The sequence below is a fragment of the Vombatus ursinus genome, unplaced genomic scaffold, assembly GCF_900497805.2.
Source record: "Vombatus ursinus unplaced genomic scaffold, bare-nosed wombat genome assembly UNPS02014798.1, whole genome shotgun sequence".
NCBI lineage: Eukaryota > Metazoa > Chordata > Mammalia > Diprotodontia > Vombatidae > Vombatus > Vombatus ursinus.
Genome location: NW_020954576.1, coordinates 68091843 through 68117263, shown reverse-complemented (window position 1 = coordinate 68117263; position 25421 = coordinate 68091843). Strand labels below are relative to the sequence as shown.

Here is a 25421-nt window from a genome sequence, read left to right as displayed (position 1 = left end):
CCAAAGTAGAATCAAAGATTATATCTTTTAAAATTATTAATAAAGAATTTGTATTCAGCCATGAGATGGAAGAGATAATAAAAGATGAGAGAAAAATCTTTCAATACTCAAATACATCTGTGGTGTCATAAATTTGAGGGTTCCATCCAATGAGGCAGATCACTACTCATACATTCCTGCTCATCTTATGCAACTCATATCTGTGTCCTATCAACAGTTTGCAACAGACGGTCTCCCCACTGTTCAGGAGGCTGTTGTCATTTCTTCCATTATCACAAGGGTCCAAGTGGAGCATTTTGGCCATGTCTATCATCCCTCACACTCAATTCATGACTAACCCATCTTCTCCTTTTGCCTTACAATTGGCAGATGATATACTTTACCCCTGTTCTTCTTTTGAATTTTCATTACTTTTATGTTGTCACATTCTGAAACATATCACATGTCTTTCCATTATCCTCTCTGATGATGAATAACTTTAGTTCTTCAGAGGCAGTGGTGTTCCAAATATCCCTGCCGGGCAGAAACACTTGTAAAATGTTTGTACTGAAAAGATGAATCTTTCTGCCATGGAAATGGCATCATTAAAAAGTGCTTAGAATTCATGAAAGCCATCTAACCTAATCTCAACCTCCTTTTGAAATCTGGGGACCAGATAATTGTTCATCCTTTTTGCTTGTTCCAAACATACATACTGTTAGACAATACTTTCAATATTTTCATAGCACCACAAAGTGCCCATTCTGATACAATATGGACCATAGATATTCTTCACCCATTTGGTCTTCCCTGTGTAAATGAACAACCCAAAATCCTTCAAGTGATCACAGATCTCTTCCAGCAGCCTCTGTAATGTCTTTGGGCTAGACCCTGGATGCAATCAACATAATATAATAATCTATAAATAAGAATGGTCTCCAAAAAAATAAAGGGGTGAGAAAGAGGAATGCAATGAAAGAAGGGGGAAGGGAGAGGTAGAAAAGGGAATTTTTTTTCTTCTAAAAGAGGCACACAGGGAAGAACTATTATAATGGAGGGGAAATGGGAGGTAATGCTTGAACCTCACTCTCATGGAATTTGTACAAAGAGGAAAAAATACACACACACACACACATACATACACAGGATCTCGCAAGAGATCCTTCTTTAAGTTAGACTCTATGCTGGATCTCCTTCATCACAGCGGTGAATACTTTTGGTGAATATACTTCTCTGTTTTTCATGTTTCACCAAATGTTTATTATCCGAGGGTCATTGAACAGGATTATTTCTATCATTATAACATCCCAGGAATCCTAAATAATCTTGATGTATGAATAGAAGAGTTTGTTGTAAGAGGGGAGAGAAAAGTAAAGAACTCCTTAAAAAGTAGACTCAGACAAATGGAAAAAGAGATACAAAATCTCACTGAAGAAAATAATTCCTTAAAAATTAGAAATGGGCAAGAAGCTAATGACTTCTATGAGACATCAAAAAAATCAAAGTCAAAAGAATGAAGAATAGAAGAAAATGTGAAATATATCATCAGTAAAACAAATGATCTTGGAAAATAGATCAAGAAGAGATCATTTAAGCAAGCTATGATCAAAGAAAGAGCTTAAATATAATATTTCAAGAAATTATCAAGGAAAACTGATGGGACTTATTGGAAAAGATCCTGATAGTAGGAAAGTTTGATGGCAAAAGGAAAAGGCAACAGCAGATAAGATAGTGTCATGGAAACAATGAACATGAACATAGACAGACATTGAAACATAGTTAGAAGATAGAAAGGCCTGGCATGCTATAGTCCATGGGGTCAGAAAAAGTCAGACACGACTGAATGACTGCATGACAAATGATTGTCAACTGTGAAAGATGTGACTACTATGATCAATACAATGATCCAAGATAATTCCAAAGAACTCCTGATGAAAAAAAATGCTATCTACCTCCAGAGAGAGAATTGATGAACTCTGAGTGCAAATTGAAGCATACTTTTTTATTTATCTTGCTTTTTTGAAATATGGCTAATATAGAAATATATTTTGCATGATTTGACATGTATAATTGATATCACATTGCTTGCTTTCTCAGTTCGTGTGGGAGGGGATGTGAGGGAGGTAGAAAATTTGGAATTCAAAATTTAAAAAGAGAAGAATGTTAAAAAATCAATAAATAATAAATTAAAAACATTTGACAATCTACTTTTTAAAGGTGGTATGAGATGACACTAGCACACACATTCACACTGGGTTTTATGGCTGGCTATCAAGTGCAATATATAATAATACAGAGATGCAGCATGGTATAATTGAAAGAACATTGGACAAGGGATCAAAAGAGATCCATTCAGCTTTACATCTTGGTTCTATCATTCATTTTGAAACACTGGGCAAGTCATTTAGTCTATCTAAGCCACAGTCTCCTCATCTATAAAATGTGTTTAATAATGTATTCAATAGCTACCTCACTTTAGAAAAGTTCTAAATATGGGGGTTATTATTATCTAATTTGACCCTCACAAAACATCATGATTTAGGATACCCATCAGGTAGCTGTGGAAACTGAGGCATTCTTTCATTGTGACAAAAGTGAAACAGCTTAACTACTGGCAAAGAAACAGAATGATGTTTTATACTTAAGCAAAAAAATTCAATAAGGAGAGATAACATCACCAAAAGTGTATATCTGTCATGATCACTTTGTTGCACAGTTGAAAATAAGGAGTCTCTAGTGAACGGAACATTCTATATCTGTATATACTCTAACAAACTGTACATTTTCCATTGTGCAAAAGAAACAATTATAAGAAGCCTTAAATAGCATAAACATAATGATTCCACTAATGAAGAGGATTGAGTGTCCACAAAGCACAACAGATTGTACAGAGACAATTGAAGGATATGAAAAATGTAAACAGGTTGTAGAGATGGATCTAATGAAAACTATTGAACTAAAAATTATTCCAAAAAAACATTTTCCTGCAGAAGACAAATACAGGACATGCCACATTAAACAATGATTATACAGTATATAAGATGCATAATGTAAAATATATAGGCATTTCTTTGTATCTATTTTTCTCAGATATCTTTTTTTACAACAGTCATTAGCTTTTCAAGGAAGTATTAATTATACACCAACAATCATTTCTGAATCATGCAATGTACAACTTAAATCTCATATTATATTTTGGTCATATATTTGTATATATGTTCTTCTAAAAACACATGCACATTTGTGACTTCTGTGGACTACACATGATATAGTTTATTATATAAGTCACAACAAGTATTTGAGCAAATATGTGTGTGTGTTTTGACCTGATCACTATAATCCCCCTGTATGTTAGATGCCACTATTACACCCACAAACAGATGAAGAAACTGAGGCCTGGAGAAGTTATGCTGTTTACCCAACATCATACAGTCAGTAAATGTCTGAGGCAGGATTTGAACCTTTGTCTTCTTGACTTTACATCCAGCTGTCTAGCCTCTGTGCCATCTAGACATATTCTAAGTTATTAAGGAGAGCTAGAATTTTATAGTAGAAACAGAACTAGTCTTGGAGATAAGAAATAGGCTCAAATCCAGAATAACACTTAATAATAACTAATATTTACATAGTGCCTTAAAATATGTATATTGCTTTATATATATTATCACATTGGAATCTCACACCTACTCTAGATTCTTCTGGTTTCATTGCTTCCATTTACAGATGAGGAAATTGAGCCTGTGAAAGATGGATTGACTTATGGGATCATAGATTTTGATCTGAAAATAACTTCAAAAGAAACGTAGTCCAAACACTCTATTTTACAGATAAAGAAACTGACGCCTAAGCAGGTTATATGATTTGTCCAATGTCACACAGGCAATAACATAGTTCAAATTTGAACCCAGATACCTCTGTGTGGTAACCTAACCAGTAAAAAGTGTGAGAAGTGAGATTTAATACTTGTTCTTTCTAACTCCATGGCTAACCCTCTATTCACTCCCACACAATGCTATTTATAAGCTGTGTACCTCTGGTCAAATCCTAACCTCTCCAAGCCTCATTTTCTTTATCTGAAAAAGGATACTGATACTACATATACTTAAGAGATATTATAAGGAAAATGCTTTCTAAACTTTATAGCATGAATTATTATTAGTTCCAAAACAAAACAAGTGAGGGGGAAAATACAAATGAATTCTTGGTTTGGACTTCAGAGAATGTTTAGAGAGCTCCAGTGTGTATGTTTCCCTATTATATTTACTTCCTTGGCCTTTGTCTTTCTTCGATTCCTCTGGGACTGAAGGTAAGAATGCCAGAAAACCATGTCAAAGACCTGTTCCCACATTATTTTAGTCTGCTTGGAAACAGGAAGGAAACTTCACAGAAAAGATCACGCTAAAAGATTTCTATATTCCTTTTCTGATTCTAAGAATTATAGAGAATTTGGCTTCTACATAAGCTACCAGACATAAACATACACTAGCCTATATTGGCATAATAATACTATATTCCTTTATGCTATTGTATAATTATTATATCTTACCCTTGAAATGATCCCCCAAAATGTAGGAAGGCAGAGTCAATTTGGTATGGAAGGCCAGAGAGGTAAAGTAAGGATATAGAAGACAAATGGTTATGAAAACAAATACAGGGAAAGTTACATGTATAATTTTTGTAGCAATTTCAACAAGATGGTATGGATCCATGGAGACTGTGTAGTAGGATCTCAAGACTGAAGGACATCAAATAATAATCTATTATTTTTTTTAATTTATTTTGATCAGGCCAAGATTTGCCTTCTCCTCCCTTCCATTCTAACCTTATTCTCCAGCTGAGAATACAAGAAAAACAAAACTCATTAAAACATGAATAGTCAATCGAAAAAAAATTCTACATAAGACATGTTCAAAAATATTTGTCTCATTCTGCATTCTGAGTCCTTCATTTGCCTGTGAAGATTAAGGTAGCATTTTTCCTCATTAGTCCTCTGAAATCCTGGTCAGTCATAACAGTGATGAGTTCAGAACAATAGTATTCCATCACATTTATATACCGAAACTTGTTCATCCATTCCCTTATAGATAACCTCTCAGATTTCCATTCTTGACCACCTCAAAAAGTTATAAATATCATTTTACATTTTCAGAATTGGTTTTAGTTAATAATCTATCATTTTTACATTTAATGACCTTTAAAAACAACTGTGCTATAAACTAAAAATTCGACAAGAACAGCAGCTAGAAGGTGCAGTAGATAGAGTGCAGGTCCTGAAGTTAGGAGAACATGAGTTCAAATCTGGACTCAGACACTTACTAGTTGAGTGACCCTGGACAAGTCATTTAACCTTGTTTGCCTCAATTCCTCAACTGTAAAATAAGCTGGAGAAGGAAATGGTAGACCACTCCAGTATCCTTGGCAAGAAAACCCCAAATGGCGTCATGAAGAGTTGGAAATAACTGAAAGGCAATTGAACCACATATTTCTTAAAGTACAGGGTCTCTCAAAAGTCTTAATGCTTTTTGGGACACTGACATTTAATATCCCTCACTACATAAAGATTATGTTATGACTCCCTATCACTAAATCGAGCAGGATAGGTTAGTGTTCTAGTGGTACAAGTTGGAGGAAGGAAGGACAGGGATTTTTCACCAACCTATTTTCTATTCATGATCTCCCTTACCCTTCTAAAAACTGAATGGTGGTTTCACCCAGCTGCTAGTGTCTTCCCTTCTAAGGTTACCTTATATGGATTCTCCATACATCTTCTTTACACCTATATTTGTACTTGTTGGCTCCCTTGTTAGAACATAAGTTCCATGAATGTATGGACTTAGTATTGTACCTGGTATACAGTGGGTGTTTAATAAATTCTTATCTTGGGGGATGGGAGAAGAATGGCCTGCAATGCTGAGGTGGCTGACCATGGGGATTGTGTGCCTGCAGAACAGAAGAAAGATAACTGGCTCCACATAGGGATTTTACCCTAACCCTAGTCTTAGAGTGATTTAACTTAATTGAGATTTTACTAAGTTAATTCAACACAGGCTGAGAATAAGAATAAGAATCAATAACTGGGGGCAGCTAGGTGGCACAGTGGATAGAGTACTGGCCTTGGAGTCAGGAGGACTTGAGTTCAAATCCTACGTCAGACACATAACGCTCATTTCGCTGTGCAACTCTGGGCAAGTCACTTAACCCCAATTGCCTCACCAAAAAAAAAAAAAAAAAAAAGAATCAATAACTGGCCATATAGCTCTTTAACGTTTGCACAACCCTGTCCTTGCTTTTTCTCATTTGAGCTTCACAAGAACCCTGTGACAGAGGCATTACCAGTATTATTGTTCACGTTTTAAAGGTAAAGATATTTGCTCATGGTCACATTAGAGGCAGGATTAACACTTAATATCTGTGTAAACTTATACAAGCATCTCTGGGCGTCCATTTTTTCACTAATAAAATGAAAAGGTTAGATTAGATAATCTCATCACACCCATTTCTAGTTCTAAATATATGATTATATCTGATCCTATCAACCTAGGTCTTCCTTACTCCAAGTCCAGTATTATATGTACATTTCCCCTAGAAAATCAATTCTATTTATACATTTTATATGCATACATATATTTATATATGGATACATGTGCACATATGCATACAGAATGGGTATGCAATATCTGTACACATACACATATATAGATGTAGTTCATATGCATATGTTGATTGATACACAAATACGCACACATATACATATATTGAATGTGTAACTTGAGTTAAATATGACCTCAGTCACTAACTGTGTGACCTTGGGCAAGTCACTTAACTGCTGTCTACCTATTTCCTCAACTATAAAATGGGGGTGATAGTACCCACCTCCTAGGGTTGTGGTGAGGAACAAATAAGATAATATTTGTAAAGCCCCGATTCTGAGAATTTTCACTGGCTTCATGCCTGGAACACTCTCCCTTCTCATCTCTACTTCCTGACTTCCTTCAAGTCCTAGCAAAAATTCTACCTTCTGGAAGAAGCTATTTCTCAGACCCCCTTAATCTTAGTGCCCTTTTTCTGAGATTATCTCCAATTTATCCTGTATATATTGTTTGCTGCCTAGTAATTTGTTTGCTGACTCTCCCATTAGACTGTGAGCTCCCTGAGAACAGGGATTTGGGGTCTGTTTAGTTGGTTGGTTTTGGTAACCTTTCTTTGTGTCCCTCATGTTTAGCACAGTGTCTGACACCTAGTAAGTGCTTAACAAATCCGTAATGACTTGATTTGATTCTCAGCACCCCAGGCAACTCTCTAAGACCATAAGCTGCAGAACAGCAGCCATTTTTCATTACTAGGAATGCCTTTACAAGGAAAGGAATATACTAAGGAAATAACAAGTCTGGACAGCTCCTTCTCCCCTCAAAAGGTAAAAAAAAAATTGGAGTTAACATAAAATAGTTGCATAAAATTAAGCTCAAGCTAGAAATATAACTAATTTTATGTCAGATCTTCAATGTACCTCTGTTCTCATTGATAGCAGTATTCCCTCCCATAATATAGATTGCAATCTCTTCTACAGCTCTTATTCTATATATTTTCATATACATTTTATATATTTCAAATATAACATGTATGTGTACATGACATATATCCACAAAGGGATTTTACTGTCTGATTAAAAAACAATGACAGTAGCTAAAGAATTCTCAAGGCTTACAATAATTTCTCTTGCTTGACAAGAGGGCCTCTATTAAAATTGCCATTTCATGCAGTTACATTTCAGAAAAAAGGGATGCAATGGTCCAACAGTAACTAGACATCACTGTACCTAGTTGCTGATATGAACCCTTCCTCACGTTACCTAGTGATTCTGAAAGGATCTGATTACAACCATTCCAAAAAACAATCTCCCCAAGGAATTTTATTTTATTTTATTTTTTATTAATTTATTTATTTTTAGTTTTCAACATTCACGTCCAAAAGCTTTTGGGTTTTAAATTTTCTCCCTCCCTTTTCCCCAAGATGGTGTGCAATCTAATATAGGCTCTACATATACATTCATATTGAACATATTTTCACATTAGTCATGTTGTAAAGAATAATTTGAACCAATGGGAGGAATGAGAAAGAAGAAACAAAACAAAACAACAAAAGAGAGAGAGCAAATAGAATGCTTTGATCTGCATTCAGTCTCCATAGTTCTTTCTCTGGATGGGGATAGCATTTCCCATAATGATCCTTGCATTGCTGAGAAGGGCTAAGTCTATCAAAGTTAGTCTTCACACAATGTGGCTGTTACTGTGTATAATATTCTCCTGGTTCTGCTCACTTCACTCAGCATCTCCCCAAGGCATTTTAAAATTGACCTCACCAAGCCAGGAAAAGTTTGCACTGGTGTTGTTATTTAGAAGGATTCAAAAAATGGATGTATTTTCCTTTGTTTACAAAGATGAAGCTTCCCACAGATTTCCATAGGTGATGCATGTGGAGTTGCTTTCCAATCATGGTAGAGGGTTTTTTGTTTTTGTTTTGTTTGATATCACCAGGCACACCCTCTCTTGTTTAACCTCACTTATGACAAAAGATATGTGCTGCACAAGATAACTGGCTGGAGGCCCTGATCACCATGGAGTTTGAATGCATGACCTTAATTTTATGCAATCATTATAACAATATCTCAAACTTGAAATAAAAAAATGGAACAAATTAGAATTAGAAAGCACTCAACATGTCAGCATCACTTTTTTAGGACAGTTTGCTAGGGAAGTAACAACTCTGATACATTCCTCAACTAAAAGCTGACAATTGAAAATGACTAAGAAATAGTACAATGGATAATTTATTATGAAGAGAGGCATCATGCCTAACAAGACAAGGGATAGTTACCATCAACAATAAGAAATGGAAAGAATAAGAATAGGCTGGCCTTTTTAATCACTCCAAACAATTTTCCACACTACATTATTCCCTTTCCTTTGTTTCATAATGCTTATTTTTTTTTCCCTAAACTAAATGTCAACCCAAAGCTAGAAACTGTAAGAGCTGATTTAATATCTGGTGGTAGTGGTAATGATGATGATGACAATGACATCATAATAATTTCTTGGCCAGCAGTTTTTGCTTATCTAGATAGTCAAAAGTCTACAAATGGCCAAGCCATTCCTCCCACCTGCTGGGTAGTAAAATCTGTCCTCCCTTTTATGAGGGCCATTATAATAGATAATATTCAGACAGCAATTCAAGACTTATGAAGCACTTTATATACATTACCTCACATGATCTTCATGATAACTCTATGATGTAGGTTCTATTATTATCTCCATTTTACAGATGAGAAAACAGAAGCTGAGAGATGTTAAGTGATTTATCAAGAGTCACACATCTAGTAAAGTACATAAGATAGATAAGATTTGAATGCAGGTTATAATGACTTTAAGTCTGTCTCTACCTACTATACTACCTAATAGCCTTGAATTAGAAGTAGGAATACTAGGATTACTCAATGAATAATTCAACGAATGTGATCTTATCAACATAGGTACTGCCTTCTGTGGTGAAGATCACAAGTAATCCACACTTTTTTCACCCTGTGTAACTCTTGTTCACATCACCTGCAAATTATCCAAAGGTGGTCCCCACAATGAACCTGGATTACTCTTCAAAGTCTCTTGACATTACATGGGTGCTAGTTTAGTACATAGGCTGTCCCTTGCTCTTATTGTATGACTACCCACTTTGTATTCTGTTTAAATATCTCTTTAATGAGTTTTAAATTTTGCTTTTTTCATACTTCATCAGTGGTAATATGCTTATTACCTATCAAAACAGTGAATATGCCTGATTTACCTACTCTGAACCTTTTCATTGTGTGTAACTAATAATTTTTATTTTGGGGAGATATCATCATTCTTAAATCCAAAGCCAGATAGAATTGAAAGACAAATAAAGATGTTAAAAATAAAATAATGCGTTTTATTTCATGCAGATGATTAAGGTTATTGAAACCTTCACACAAATTACAAAATTTAATTCAGTCCCCTCTCTTCTTTCTAATTAGTTCTATACCCTGTCTATTGTCAATCTGAAATATCTATCCAAGATATATGCTTGATGGACAAATCTATGAGCTATTCAATTAAGCCCTTATCATAGTCTGATTAAGAGTTTTTCTTCATACACTTAGTTTTTCCTGTGTTGATAGTTAAGCTGAACACTTTGGTTCATGGATCTCATTTAGGATGTTCTGCAATATTGTAGAGTTTAATGCAGTCAGACTAATGTCATCTAAAAACAGAACAATTTTTAAGTCTAACTCTATTTTCCACTGCCCAAGTCAAGTAGAATAGATTTCATCTACATATTCACACCAAATAAAATTGAAATGTCAAGATTCAGTTTGAATTAGTGGTTTTTTTTTTCTTTTCGTACAGGCACCAATTGCCGTAGCTTAATGTTTTCATTATCTATAAATAGCATGAATTACATTTTGGGATCACTTGAAAATTCTTACCAATTCAGTGAATTGAAAGTATTGGCCTATGGCAAAACTAAAAGAGCATTAAACTTGGACCTATGATTGAATTTTGGTTCAGATATACCTGCGCAACCAAAAGCTAGTCATTGAACTTCTCTGAGGCTTTTTCCCCATCTCTAAATTAGAATTAATAATTTGTTGCAATACTTGTCCCATATAATTGTGACTTTGAATAAATTTGAAGACAGTGGCACATGGTAATATTTTAAAATAGTGTAGGGTTCGTATTTGGAAAAAATCTCTAAAATACAGTAAAAAGTGAAAAGTCATAAACAACTTAAACTCTGTGAAAGGTGGAAGCCCAAACATGGTGACCTGTTTAAATTATATTTTAGACACTGAGTCAAAACTTATGACCTATGAAAGCCATAATAAGAACATTGTGACCCATATGTCACTGGAACATGATCCATACACAAACATATATTTGGACATAACATCAGCTTAATTCCCAAGCTCATTACTAAGCAGAAAACCAATAATACTCACGAGTAAGAAGTGATACACTCTCTAATTTCTCCTGCCTTTGTCTTTTCCTGTAATGATCATGAAGTTCTGGAGTGGGGATCTACAGAACTCTCTGACTGCCTCCCCAGACCAATGATTGCCCCTGTTTGTAAGTATTCATAAGGATTGATTACACTACTACCCATAATCAATATAGAGTTCCCTGGCCTCTTCCTTTGATATAAAAAGAACACCCCATGGCTATAGGGAAGATATAGGGTTCCCCAGCCAGAGGAATTCCAGACCTTATAAATATACTCATATTTTGGGGCAGCTAGGTGGCACAGTAGATAGAGCACTGGCCCTGGATTCAGAAGGACCTGAGTTTAAATCCAGCCTCAGACACATAACACTTACTAGCTGTGTGACCCTGGGCAAGTCGCTTAACCCCACTGCCTAGCCAAAATATATATAGATATAGATATAGATATAGATGTAGATATAGATATAGATATAGGTATAGGTATAGATATAGATATAGATATATACATATATAGATATACATACATGTACACTCATATTTTCTTCAAGGAACTAACTACAATGATTTGATTTTTTTTATAACTTATAAATGCATTTGCATCATCCCCAAGACCCTTCCATTATGCTATAGAGTGAAACAAATCTAGCTAATAATAGGTTTGGAGCTGAAGATACAACCCTAAGAAAAAAGCACATATGTCACAAATCCAGAAAGCAGGAGGGGAAAAAAAAAAACACTTACCAGTCTCTATTATTTGTGGAAGAGGAAGGTTGTTCCTTAAGTATGAGAACTGTTTGATTATGGCAAAGAAAAAGCATGGTGTTCCACTGGAATTAAACAAATATTTATTCTTCCACTGCCCCCATAGATTGCTATGAGGAAAGAACATTCTAAAGCATAAAGTATCTCATAAAGGTGAGTTATTAATTAATAATTTAAGTGACCATCCCTTTAGCAACTTGGGCACTTTCTCCATCACTATATATTGTACCTGTCTTATGTATGTAGCATATAGCTTCATGAATTCCTCTGGCTGAAAATATTAATTACCTGGTGGCCAATCTTTTGTTTTCAACAAAATGAGATGATGAAGTAAATTCCAAAGCACCATATAGATGTTAGCTATTACAGACAGCTAGATTGTGCAGTGGATAGAGGTCTGGACCAGAAGACCTCAGTTCAAATCTGGCCTCAGACACTAGCTGTGTGATCCTGGCCAAGTCCTTTAACCCTGTTTGTCTCAGTTTCCTTATCTGTAAAATGAGCTAGAGAAGAAAATGGCAAACCAGTATCACTGCCAAGAAAACTCCACAGAGTCTGAATGACAACAAACAATAATTAGAATAATATGATTTCGCCATCTAAACTTCTTTGAATTGTCTGATAAACCCAGACTCCTATTTGTGGATGAATTTTAACACCCTGTTACAGTAAACAGATATTTTACATCTAGAAGCAATAAAATGACTCCTCAGGTCCATATGATTCCCTCCTTTTCTGATTTAGATAGTTTATTTTAAAAAGAAAAATAGAAAAGATTAAGAATAAAATCACAGTTACTCTGAGCCCTAATTTAGGAGAATACCTAACATTTAGACAGTGGTCTGGGTCTCTCCCAAATTTTACATTTTTGGCAGTCTCTTGTTAACTCCTGGCCTCTTTGTGGCTGGAGCAAAATTTAGGTTATCAGAAACGTTTGGATAATTAAACGGCCAATTATATTACAGAAAGAACTGACAGCCCAGGAACAACCAGTGAAAAGAGAAGGAGAAGATAGCTGGATTGTGGCAAAAAAAAAGAAAGGGAAGGAAGAAAGAGAATAAGCATTATTATATGCCTACGATGTGTCAGGCACTGTGCTAAGTGCTTTGTACAAATATGAACTCATTTGATCTTCACAACAACTGTACAAGGTAGGTGCTGTTATCCTAATTTTATAGTTAAAGAAACTGAGGCAAATTGAGAAAAAAAATAACTTGCCCAAGGTCACATAGTTAGTAAGCATCTGAGACTGGATTTGAACTCAGGTCTTCTTGACTCCAGGCCCAGCACTGTACCACTTAGCTAGAAAGAAATCCAAATAAGATTTAGACCTGTGGTTTCATTGATATAGGAACGCACTTAGCGCAGCACCTGACACATCGTAGGCATGTAAAAATGCTTATTCTCTTTCTTCCTTCCCTTTCTTCCTTCCCTTAGCTAGAAAGAAGAAGGTTTATCTTGGTGTAGAAGAATTGGGGCTGATGCTACCAGTTCCACCCATGCACTCAAAGACTAAAGGAAATTCCAAGAAAAGCCTGCTCCTTCTTCAGCTTCCTCTTGCATGTTTGGCTGAGCACTGGATATACTCACTTCTTCCTCTCTATTGCCAGACCCTTGAAATCTTTTCTCCACCATTTATTTGAATAACCTGGGTTCTGAACTTGTCTTCTATTTTATAGATATACATATATAAAATAAAATATCTATTTTATAGATATGCAAGACATGACCAAGTTTTCTCAGAACACTCTTCCTATCAATATCACCTCAGTTTGGTTAATGGCTATTTGAACAAAATATAATATAATTGACTGGTTGAGATTTGTCCTTACCTGAGACATGTATTAACCTGTGGTATCTTATCACATAATTTAAGTATGAGAGGGGTAATCAATGGCCTCCCTTCTCCTGATCCATCCAATTCAATTCAATTGAACTCAAAAAGCATTTATTCTAAGTGCCTATCTGTGGAAGGTGTGTGCTAGGTTCCAGGGATACAAATGGAAAATTAAATAGTCCCTGACCTCAGGAAGCTTATATTTTATTGCTCTATATATATATGTGTGTGCAGATCTGGCTATAATTGGTTAATTTTATAAACTAAGTAAAAGAACAAAGCTTCGGTATTTGTCCATTGCCTCTACAATAAAATACAAATTGTTCTGTTTATAATCTGTATGCAAGTCATTTTTCCAGGCAGATTACACATTATTTCCCCTTGAACATTCTACATTTCAATTGAACTGTCCTAGTTGCTCATTTCCACATATGACATTTGTCCAAAATGTCCTTCAATTTGAAATGCCTTCTTTCCTCATCTCCACCATTACCTTCTTCCCCTTGCAGGTTGAAATTGTGTTACCTCCTTCAATAAATTATAGATGAGTCTCCCAGGTTTACTTCCCAAAATTACTTTCCACATATTTTCTTTTTAATTCTCTGTGTATATTTTGTGCCCTCCCCCAAGAATATTAGCCCCTTAAGGGCAAAAAATTGTCATCTTTTTGTTTTTGTATTCTCAGTGCTGAGCACAGTGCCTGGAACATACTAACTACTTATTGAATAGAATTTATTTAAAATAGAATGTTTGAAGGCCAACATTGCCCCAAGTTAGGGAAGTATTTTTATGTGAAGGACAAAAATCTACAGAAAGTACCAAAACTTTAAAGGCATTTGTAAAATGCTATGTTTTACCTTTGATGTGTTCTGCACAGCATCTGTAGGAGGAAGCTTATTGACATTCTTGAACATTGCAAGTATGCCTTAGATCTTAAAATCAGAGACCACATTTTCAGAAAGCATGTTCATTAGGAAATATTATTATCTGAACTCTCTAGAGTAATCAACTTAATCTAATATGAATAAGTGAAATGATGTGAGAGATGCAAGGGATATTTCTGAATCCTTTCTTCCAAGAATAAATCCTCTTGCTGGTAAATAAGATGAGCTGCTTTGTTTTGTTTTGTTTTAATTTGATTTTAAAGTGAAGACATAGCGCACAGAGAGCCTCACAAACAAGAGGACCTGCATTTCAATACCACTTCTGACATATACTGGTTTTATGAGGCAGCTAGGTAAAACAGAGGATAGAACACTGGGCCTGGAATCATGAAGACTTGAGTTCAAATCTAGCCTCAGACACTTCTATCTGTTTGACCCTGGTCAAGTCACTTAACCACTGTTTACCTCAGTTTCTTCATTAGTATAATATCACCTACCTCCCAAGGTTACTGTGTGACTTAACCTTGTTTATCTTAGTTCATTCATCTGCAAAATGAGCAGGAGAAGGAAATAGCAAACCACTCCAGTATCTTTGCCAAGAAAACCCTAAATGGGATCACAAAGAGTCAGACACAACTGAAAAACACCTGAATGACAATTTCTTAACTCCAAGTCCAGCACTCTGTCCACTGAACGACTTTGCTCCCCCCCCAAAAAAAAAGTTTTACTGAATTAATCACATGGGAAAAAGTCAACCAAATTTTTAAAATTTCAATTTTTCAGACTATCAAACAAACTTATAAACCTTCTCCATCACTACATATGTCTAGGATGCACACTGTATATTGAAAAACTTCCCACCCAGCTATTCTCCTGGATTTCACAGCCTCTCTATGCAAGAGATCACAGATGCAATGTAGTGTTAAGATATGAGAAAGAATTTTCTAAAGGAATTTGTTTTGCAAAGTTTGGATTCAAACGGTCACACTTGAGGACCTAGAGGGCCACATGTGGCCTCAAGGTCACCCCTGTAATGGTATCTAAAAATGGAATGGTTTCACTTCTTATATGGTGAGTTCCCTATCAATAAAAGTTTTCAGATAGAACCAAAATGACCACACTTAAAGGGTATGGAGTACATGAGATATCAAACTGGCTTAATTGACTTCTCTGGTCCTGTTCAGATCCATCCTTATGTACACTTCTATGATTCATATACCTTCTGATGATGGTGGACCCTGGCAAACTACTTTTGCCAAGCTGATTAAAATGACATCTTTATTATGTAATTGAGGAAAGACAGGTAGCAGAAGAAAAATTATCCAAGCACTCTAGACATTCCTTCATGAATTCTCACAACACTTTAGGGAAGTTAAACTTTCTGGGATTACCTTGCCCTATGAATCAGAGAATCATAGGCTTTTAAAATTGAAAGGGACCTGAGAAGTCACCTAATCTAATTTATAATACAATGCTTGAATGACTTCTACAACATTTCTGCCAGATGGACATTAGTTTTAGCTTGAATACTCCTGATATTGACAAACTTGCTGCTTTATAAAATAACACATTCCATTGTTGGACTGCTCTATTTATTACAAAAGTTCTCTTAGTTTAAATTGAAATCTGCCTCTTTGTACTTTCCACTCTAGTCTTGTTTCTACCTTAGTCGAAAGCAAGCAATACAAAACAAATTTAATCCATTTTCTATGGGAAAATCTATCCATTAAATACTCTAAGACAACCAAATACGGACTCAATGGATCCTTGAGGGCATAAAATGTTTCACTTTTGTCTTTATATTCCAAGGACATAGCACAGTGCCTTAAATAGGGAAGGGCTTAATAAATGATTGTTGGATTGAATTCCCTTGAAATTCCTTTCCATCCTAGTTGCTCTTTTCTTCAGTCACATTAGACTGTCAGTGTTCCTCTTAAAATGAAATGCCCAGAATTCAACACAATACTGCTGAAGTTATCTCAATAGCAGAGTATAGGGACTATTGATTTCTTCTAGCTGAATGCCAAACAGTTCACCGTGAATTTTAGGTGTTTAATAAATCATCGTTGATGAATGAATTAATAAATTCTGTGATCCAGGGCCACTGGTCTCCTTGTTCTTCCTTACATTCCAACTCCTGATTGAGCATTTTCACTAACTTTTACTCCATACCTGAAACTTCCTTCTTCCTCATCTCTATCTTCCCTGGCTTCTTCAAAGTCTGAGCTAAAATTCAACCTTTTTCTAAGAAGTCTTTCCAAATCCTCTTTGATGTTGTTGCCTTCCCTCTGAAATTATCTCCAATTTACCTTATATGTAAACTCTTCAAACATAGTTGTTTTCATGTTTCCATTCTTCCCTTCCCCCCTCTTCTTCCATGAACTACTTGAGTGCAGTGACTGACTATCTTTTACCTTTCTCTGCATCCCTACTGCTTAGCACAGTATCTGGCACACAGTAGGCACTTAATAAATGCTGTATCATTGACTAATTTAATGAAGTCAACATTTTAATTTTTAAGCACCACATTTTTGACTTCTATAAACCTTGTAGTTCACTAGATACACCCAAATATTTTTAATCATATGAATTTTACCAACATAAGTGAAAGAATATTTTATATGAAGACTGACTGGGGGATGAAGATTAGACAGAGGGGTATGGCATTTCTAAAAGACTCTCTTTTAAGGAGGGATTAGATAGATTCTATCTGACTTCACAAGGCGAAAGTAGGAATAATGTATGGACATTTCAGAAAGAAGGACTTGGTCTAGTTTTAAGGGGGGAAATATCCAACTTTCTAATTATTAGAATGTTCCAAAATTGAAATGGACTGATAAATATCTCCCAGAAGACACTGGATGCTGATTTGTGGAGCATATTGAAGATGGGATGCTTGGTAGTGTACAGATTGGACTAGATGGTTCTTGAAGGCTTGTTATAGCTCATATTCTGTAATTTTATTGAAGATGCTCCCATTTTATGATTTTGCAGTTGTTTTTTAATTTAGATGCAAGATGTTACATTTATCCCAGTTATATTTAATCTAGTTGGTCTCAATTTGTAGTTATATCCCATTAAGATAATTTTAAATTCTGATTAGGTCATCTCTTGTATTAAATAGTAACATGATAATACTGCATTCATAGCTTACATAAAAAAAACTGTCCTCAAAACACTTCTATGAGATGGGTAGTACAAGTATCAATATTCTACTTTTACATATATGTATATATGGATATTTTATTTTGTATGTATTCTGTATATTTCTTCATCTACAAAATGAGCTAGAGAAGGAAATGGCAAATCACTCCAGTGTCTTTACCAAGAAAACCAACCCTAAATGGAATCACAAAGAATCAGACATGACTAAAATGACTGAACAACATTCTGTATATATTTACTGTGTATATATACCTGTTTATATGCATATTGCCTACTCCCAATAGAAGGTGAACATATTCAGGGCAAAGATTGCCCTCATATTTCTTTAAAGTGGCACAATAGATAGAGAGCAGACACTGTAGTCAAGAAGAACTGAGTTAAAATCTAGCCTCAGACAATGACTGCTTAATCTGTCTGCCTCAGTTTCCTCAACTGTAAAGTGGAGATGATAATAACTCCTACTTTCCAAGGCTGTTATGAAGATCAAAGGCAAAGAGGAGGCACTTAATAAATCTTTTGTCCTTTCTCCTCTTTTATCCCCAGTACTAAGCATAGTGCCTAGCACAGAGCAAGTGTTTAATGAATGTTTTATGATTTATCAGTCATTGGATAATTTTAAGTGGTTTGCTCCAAATTAGACACAGAGTAAGTTTCAGAGATGGTCTTTGATCTGGGTCTATCTTGACCCTACATACATGATCTTTCACTACACTACATTGGGCATGCCCAAGCTTTGCTACATATGTTTTTTTTTTTTAAATAAAAATATCACCCTTTGCCTTCAACCAGTCAATGTATCAAAATGTTAATGTTTAACATGAACCAGGGAAAGGACACTGTTGACAAGTGAATATGAGTCTCTTACTAGAGGGGTTGATTTTTTCCTTGGTTTTCCTTTCCTCGCTCTTTACAGTGTTTTCATGTAGAGGGGTGGGATGGAGACGAAAGAAAAGCAAATATATTCAGCATTAAGTATTCAAGAACTAATTCCATCTAAAGACAATCCAGATTTTCTTAATTTTGTGTGCATTCTGATCCTTCAACAGAGAAACTATTCTATGACTGCCCTCTAATTACTTAAATTTGTTACTCAGTAGTACTGTTAATAAACATTATGATGTATAGGATATGTTGACGTTTCTGGCTAAAAGAAGACTATTTGAATGTAAGCTCATTTAAAGTAAGGGTCATTTCATTCTTTGTACTTGCATCCGCAGGGCCAAGCCCAATGATTTACCCATAGTGCACATTTAATAAATATTTATTGACTGATTGATTAAGTCCTTATAATTCTGGATAATCATTGATCAGTGTTATCCTCTATCAATTCCACAAACTGTAAAAATGTGATTGTATTGAATTATCATTTTAAAGACAGAGAAAATTATAGCCAAAATTGAATGTCATTGTAATAGGCACAAGAAAGCAAATATAATACCAAATTAGAAATATTGAAAACTAAAGGAAAAATTAAGAAAATTGAAATTAAGAAAATTATTGAACTAATAAATTAAACTAAGAGCTGGTTTTATGAAGAAAACAATAAAATAGATAAACCTTTGGTTAATCTAATTAAAAAAAAAGAAAGAAGAAAACCAAATTACTAGTATCAAGAATGAAAAGGGTGAAACTACCACCAAGGAAGAGGAAATTAAAACAATTGGAATTATTTTGCCCAACTATATGCCAACACATTTGACAATCTTAGTGAAATGGACATATATTTACAAAAATATAAATTGCCCAAATTCACAGAAGAGGAAGTGAAATACTTAAATAACCCCATTTCAGAAAAAGAAATTGAACAAGCCTTTAATGAACTCCCTAGGAAAAATCTCCAGGGCCAGATGGATTTACATGCGAATTCTATCAAACATTTAAAGAAAAATTAATTCCAATACTATATAAACTATTTGGTAAAATAGTTAAAGAAGGAATCTTACCAAATTCTTTTTATGATACAAATATGGTGCTGATACCTAAACCAGGAAGAGTCAAAACAGAGAAGGAAAATTATAGACCAATTTCTCTAATGAATATCGATGCAAAAATTTTAAACAAAATATTAGCAAATAGATTACAGCAACTTATCACACGAATAATACACTATGACCAGGTAGGATTTATACCAGGAATGCAGGGCTGGTTCAGTATAAGGAAAACTATTAGCATAATTCATCATATCAACACCAAATCTAACAGAAACCACATGATCATCTCAATAGATTCAGAAAGAGCTTTTGACAAAATACAACACCCATTCCTATTAAAAACACTAGAGAGCATAGGTATAAATGGAGTCTTCCTTAAAATAATAAATAGCATCTATCTAAAACCTTCAGCAAGCATAATATGTAATGGGGACAAGCTAGAAGCATTTCCAATAAGATCGGGGGTGAAACAAGGATGTCCATTATCACCACTGTTATTCAACATCGTACTGGAAACATTAGCTTTAGCAATAAGAGAAGAAAAAGACATTGAAGGCATTAGAATAGGCAAAGAAGAAACAAAGCTATCACTCTTTGAAGATGACATGATGTTATACTTAAAGAATCCCAGAGAATCAAGTAAAAAACTACCTGAAATAATAAACAACTTTAGCAAAGTTGCAGGCTATAAAATAAACCCACATAAATCATTGGCATTTCTATATATTACCAACAAAGCCCAACAGCAAGAGATAGAAAAAGAAATTACATTTAAACTTACTGTAGACATTATATTTTTAGGAGTCTATCTCCTGAAACAAACCCAGGAACTCTATGAACACAATTACAAAACACTTTTCATGCAAATAAAATCAGATCTAAATAACTGGAAAAACACCAGTTGCTTATGGGTAGGCCGAGCTAATATAATAAAAATGACAATTCTGCCTAAGCTAATTTACTTATTCAGTGCCATACCAATCAAACTACCAAAAAATTATTTTATAGAGTTAGAAAAAATAATAACAAGATTCATTTGGAAGAACAAAAGGTCCAGAATATCAAGAGAACTAATGAAAAGAAATGCAGGGGAAGGTGGCCTAGCCATTCCAGATCTTAAATTGTAATATAAAGCAGCAATCATCAAAACTGCTTGGTACTAGCTAAGAAATAGAGTGGTAGATCAGTGGAATAGGTTAAGTATGCAAGACACAGTAGTCAATGACTATAGCAATATACTATTTGATCAACCAAAAGACCCCAGTTTCTTGGATAAGAACCCACTCTTTGAAAAACACTGCTGGGAAAACTGGAAAACAGTATGGCAGAAACTAGGCATAGACCAAAATCTCACACCATATACCAAAATAAAGTCAAAATGGGTACATGATTTAGATATAATGGCTGATACTATAAGCAAACTGAGAAAGCAAGGAATAGTTTACCTGTCAGATATATGGAGAACAGAAGAATTCATGACCAAACAGGAGATAGAGGACATTATGAAAAGCAAAATAGATAATTTTGATTACATTAAATTGAAAAGTTTTTGTACAAACAAAGTCAATAAAACTAAGATTAGAAGGAAAGTAGAAAATTGGGAAAGAATTTTTACAACCAGTCTCTCTGATAAGGGCCTCATTTCTAAAATATAGAGAGAATTAAGTCAAATTTATAAGAAAACAAGCCATTCCCCAATTGATAAATGGTCAAAGGATATGAACAGGCAGTTCTCAGATGAAGAAATTAAAGCCATCTATAGTCATATGAAAAAATGCTTTAAATCACTATTGATTAGAGAAATGCAAATCAAAACAACTCTGAGGTACCGCATCACACCTAACAGAATGGCCAACATGACAAAACAGGAAAATGACAAATGTTGGAGAAGATGTGGGAAAATTGGAACACTAATGCATTGTTGGTGGAGTTGTGAAATGATCCAACCATTTTGGAGAGCAATTTGGAACTATACCCAAAGGGCTATAAAACTGTACATACCCTTTGACCCAGCAACAGCATTTCTAGGGTATATCCCAAAGAGATCACACAAATGGGAAAAGGACCTACATGTACAAAAATATTCATAGCAGCTCTTTTTGTGGTGGCAAAAAATTGGAAATTGAGAGGATGCCCATCAATTGGGGAATGGCTGAGCAAGTTGTGGTATGTGAATGTGATGGAATACTATTGTGCTATAAGAAATGATGAACAGGCTGACTTCAGAAAAACCTGGAAAGACTTGTATGGTCTGATGCTGAGTGAAGTGAGCAGAACCAAGAGAACATTATACACAATAACAGCCACGTTGTGTGATGATTAATATTGATAAACTTAACCCTTTCTGGCCATACAAGGATCTAAGACATCTCCAGAGGCCTTGTGATGGAAAATGCTATCCACACCCAAAAGAAAGAACTATGGAAGCCGAATTGTTATTTTTTTTCTCTTCTGTTGAGTTTTGTTTCCTCTTTCTGATGTTTCTGCCTATTGGTTTTAATTTCTACTTACAACATCACTAATGTGAAAATATGTTTAATATGAATGTAAATGTATAGCCTATATCAAATTGTGCGCCGTCTTTGGGGAGGGTGGTGGGGAGGAAGGGGGAGAAAAATTTTAAACTCAAAAGCATATGGAAGTGATTATTGATAAATCAAAATAAATTAATTAAAAATAAATAAACAAATTTTAAAAAAATTAAAAAAATAAAATAAAAAACAAAGCCCTTCTGATGGAAGGGAAAAAAAGAAAGCAAATATAGAACTCCATGCCAATATTTTCTCTCTTGTCCATAACCTAAGTTGCCAAGGTTGCAAAGTAATATTTGGCATTATATGCTCATCTCAATTATAGGAGCTATAGAATAAAATGGGACCAGGGTGGAGATATAGCACCTGAACTACTGAAGGTTCATCCATTCAGATGATGCATCATTCTGTAGAAAGACATTGAACAATAAAGGATGTTAAAAAGTTAAAAATTTTGTCCTAGAAATGTGTTTTCTTTTGGTTAAATATCCTCTTAGAAATGTATATTTTTGAATTTTGAAGAGACGGAAGAGAAGGGGGGTTGGCAGATCCCAGGAACCTGAGATAGCTGAAGAGCCTGAAAAATTGTCAATCTGGGCCTCAGCAGCCAAAGCAGCTGGGCTTGGGGGAGTCGGGGAGAGGCCTGGTCTTGGCCAGTAAGAAACAGGAAGATGGTTGATTATTGAATTTCAGGAATCTGATGACACAGATGAAGATTATGGAAGAGATTCAGTTTTTCCAACTAAGAAAATCAGATCATCACCCTGAGTGGCTAGAAACAAGAAGCAATCTGGGAAAAATTCACAGGATGATAGGATTCTGAAGAAAAAAGATGTTAAAAACAAGAAAGACAATTCACACTCACTAGAGGACAGTGAGGATGAGAAAGAAGATCACTAAAATGCTCACAAACAGCATCAGTCAGTATTCAAAGCAGTTTCCAAATAGAGAAAAACGTTCATGGAAGAGGCGGGCAGTAAAGAACAAGAAGAGGTAGATGAGGCACGATGCCAAGAGGATCCCAGTAGTGATGAAGACTTCCTAAAGGAAGTTGAAATGATGATTATGGGAGTTCAAAAAAGAAAAACAAAAAGATCATGAAGAAGTCCAAGCCAGAAAGGAAAGAAAAGAAAATGTCCAAACCCAGGCTAAATGTTATAACGACACCAAATACAATAAAGGGAAAAGGAGAAAAAGGGCCAACGCCATAGCATCAAAGGCATCAAAGGAAAAGACTCCTTCTTCCAAAGAAGAGAAAGAAGAGTCAGAAAGTCCCCCAGAAAGAAAAAAAATCTGTCAGCCCTCTACCAGAAAAGTCTGGGGATGAAAGACCTGAAGATGAAACCCAGTATTGGGAAAATTAAAAAGTGAGAGTTTGGGAAGATTTTGTTGTTGCTTTTTTTTTAAAAGAAGGGAAAAAAAGAAAACATACTTAGGTATAGAAAGAATATGGTTTGGGATATGAGTTGACTTATAGGTTTTCAATGTTTTTTCCTCTTCCATTTTCTTCCCCTTCCCCCACTGTTGAGAGATAATATGCCCCCTTTTTTAAAAAGAGAAAATTTCAGTCTTTTTTTTGAAGTACCATTGTTTGTTGGCTACTCTATCTCTCCCAGCCTCTAGTAAAAGCTATGACAAAATACTCGATCAATTTTTGTTATTTTTGTTCAGGAATGTCTGACTCTTCTTGACTCCATTTGGGGTTTTCTTGGCAAAGATATTGGAATGGTTTGCCATTTTCTTCTTCAGCTCATTTTGCAGATGAAGAAACTAAGGCAAACAAGATTAAGTAACTTGCCCAGGGTCACACAGATAATAAATATCTTAGGCCAGATTTGAACTCAGGGAGGTCAGTTCACTATACTACCAAGCTACCCTATAAATTTACCCAATCAATTGACCACCACACATACACATACACACACACACACACACATACACACACACAAAAGGATTACTACTATAACTGAAGCAATAAGATTTGAGGCAAACCCTATAGGAATTTTAGCTTTACTAAAAGTTACTAAGGTGAGCAGAAATCCAAAAGACAATAAGGATTCCAAATGAAAATAGTTGGCCCTTATTTACCTGAATTTTTAAAAGATCACTATCAGCAAATACAAAAACTATGTGTATTTTTCTTTTGAATCTTTAATCTAAACTTCCATTGACTAGGCAAGAAGGTGATAATTGTGAGTACAACCTTAAATTTTCCTTATTTCGAACTCCATTTGGGAAGAACCAGGGGACATGACCTTTTGGTGTGGGTTTTGTTTTTTTGTTTGTTCTGCTTTGTTTTGTTATATTTCACTCCTGGTCATCTCAAGGAGAATAGGAACAAATGATCCTTTTCTCCTGGTAAGGTGTTTAGGGAGTTAAATGATGCTCAACCTAAAAAATCAGCAAAGCAGTGCATCAAAATCTGAGTGACTTTGTTTCAGATTTTAATATCCACGGTTTTTAAAATAGTTATGTATCTATTATTTCTCTTGGGTTAAATTTTGCCAGAGATCAAGAGGACTTCAGCAAGATTGCCGTTACACATCAAAATGTGTTCTCAAACTTATAATATTTAGCAAAGAACTAGTTAATGTGAAACTTTAAAAAAAGAACTATATCTTTTTCAAATATTCGCATATGATCAAAGAATTAGAAACACTATTTATTGCATTTGTATGAACAGTGAATTAAGTGATGCTAGACATTTTAGAAATGGATAAACCTAGAAATATTTAAGTTCATTACATATTCTAAATAACTTTCAAAATAAAATGTGCAATTTTCTCCAAGTAATTTCTTTTTGATCTTTAAATATAAAAGGGTAGTTTCTCTGGGCATACTTCATCGAGTCTTTGGCTAACTCTTGTTTTCTCAGAGATATTAGAGGTCCAAGAAGCCTGTCAAATCATTTTCATTACTCTTTTTGATTGCTTGCACTAGCAATTCTCATTTTAAGCTGTAAATTGAATTCCCACAGCTAAATATGTAGAGGTTATTAGAAACATAAAACCCTTGAGCCTTGAATTTGGAGAATGTGGCAAATGCAAAGCTTTTGATGTGGCACATGCTATATTTTGATCTGGTAAAAAGAACACTGCACTAGGAATCCAGACATTCTAGTCTCAGTTCTGCTATTAACTATGTGACCTTGAGAGAATCACTTAGCTTTTCTTTGACTTTACTTTACACAAATCAAATGAGAATAATAATTCCTACCTAACTTACAGAACATTTTGTTGTTAAGGATTAAAAAAGGAGATTTTACATGTAAATGTACTTTAGGGATATGTGTGTGTGTGTGTGTGTGTGTGTGTGTGTGT

General features: G+C 34.8%; 1 pseudogene; it reads left to right on the top strand.

Moving 5' to 3' along the window:
• LOC114049460 overlaps positions 1-23465 on the top strand; it is a 30947-nt pseudogene extending 7482 nt beyond the window's left edge.
• The last annotated feature ends 1956 nt before the right edge of the window (positions 23466-25421 follow it).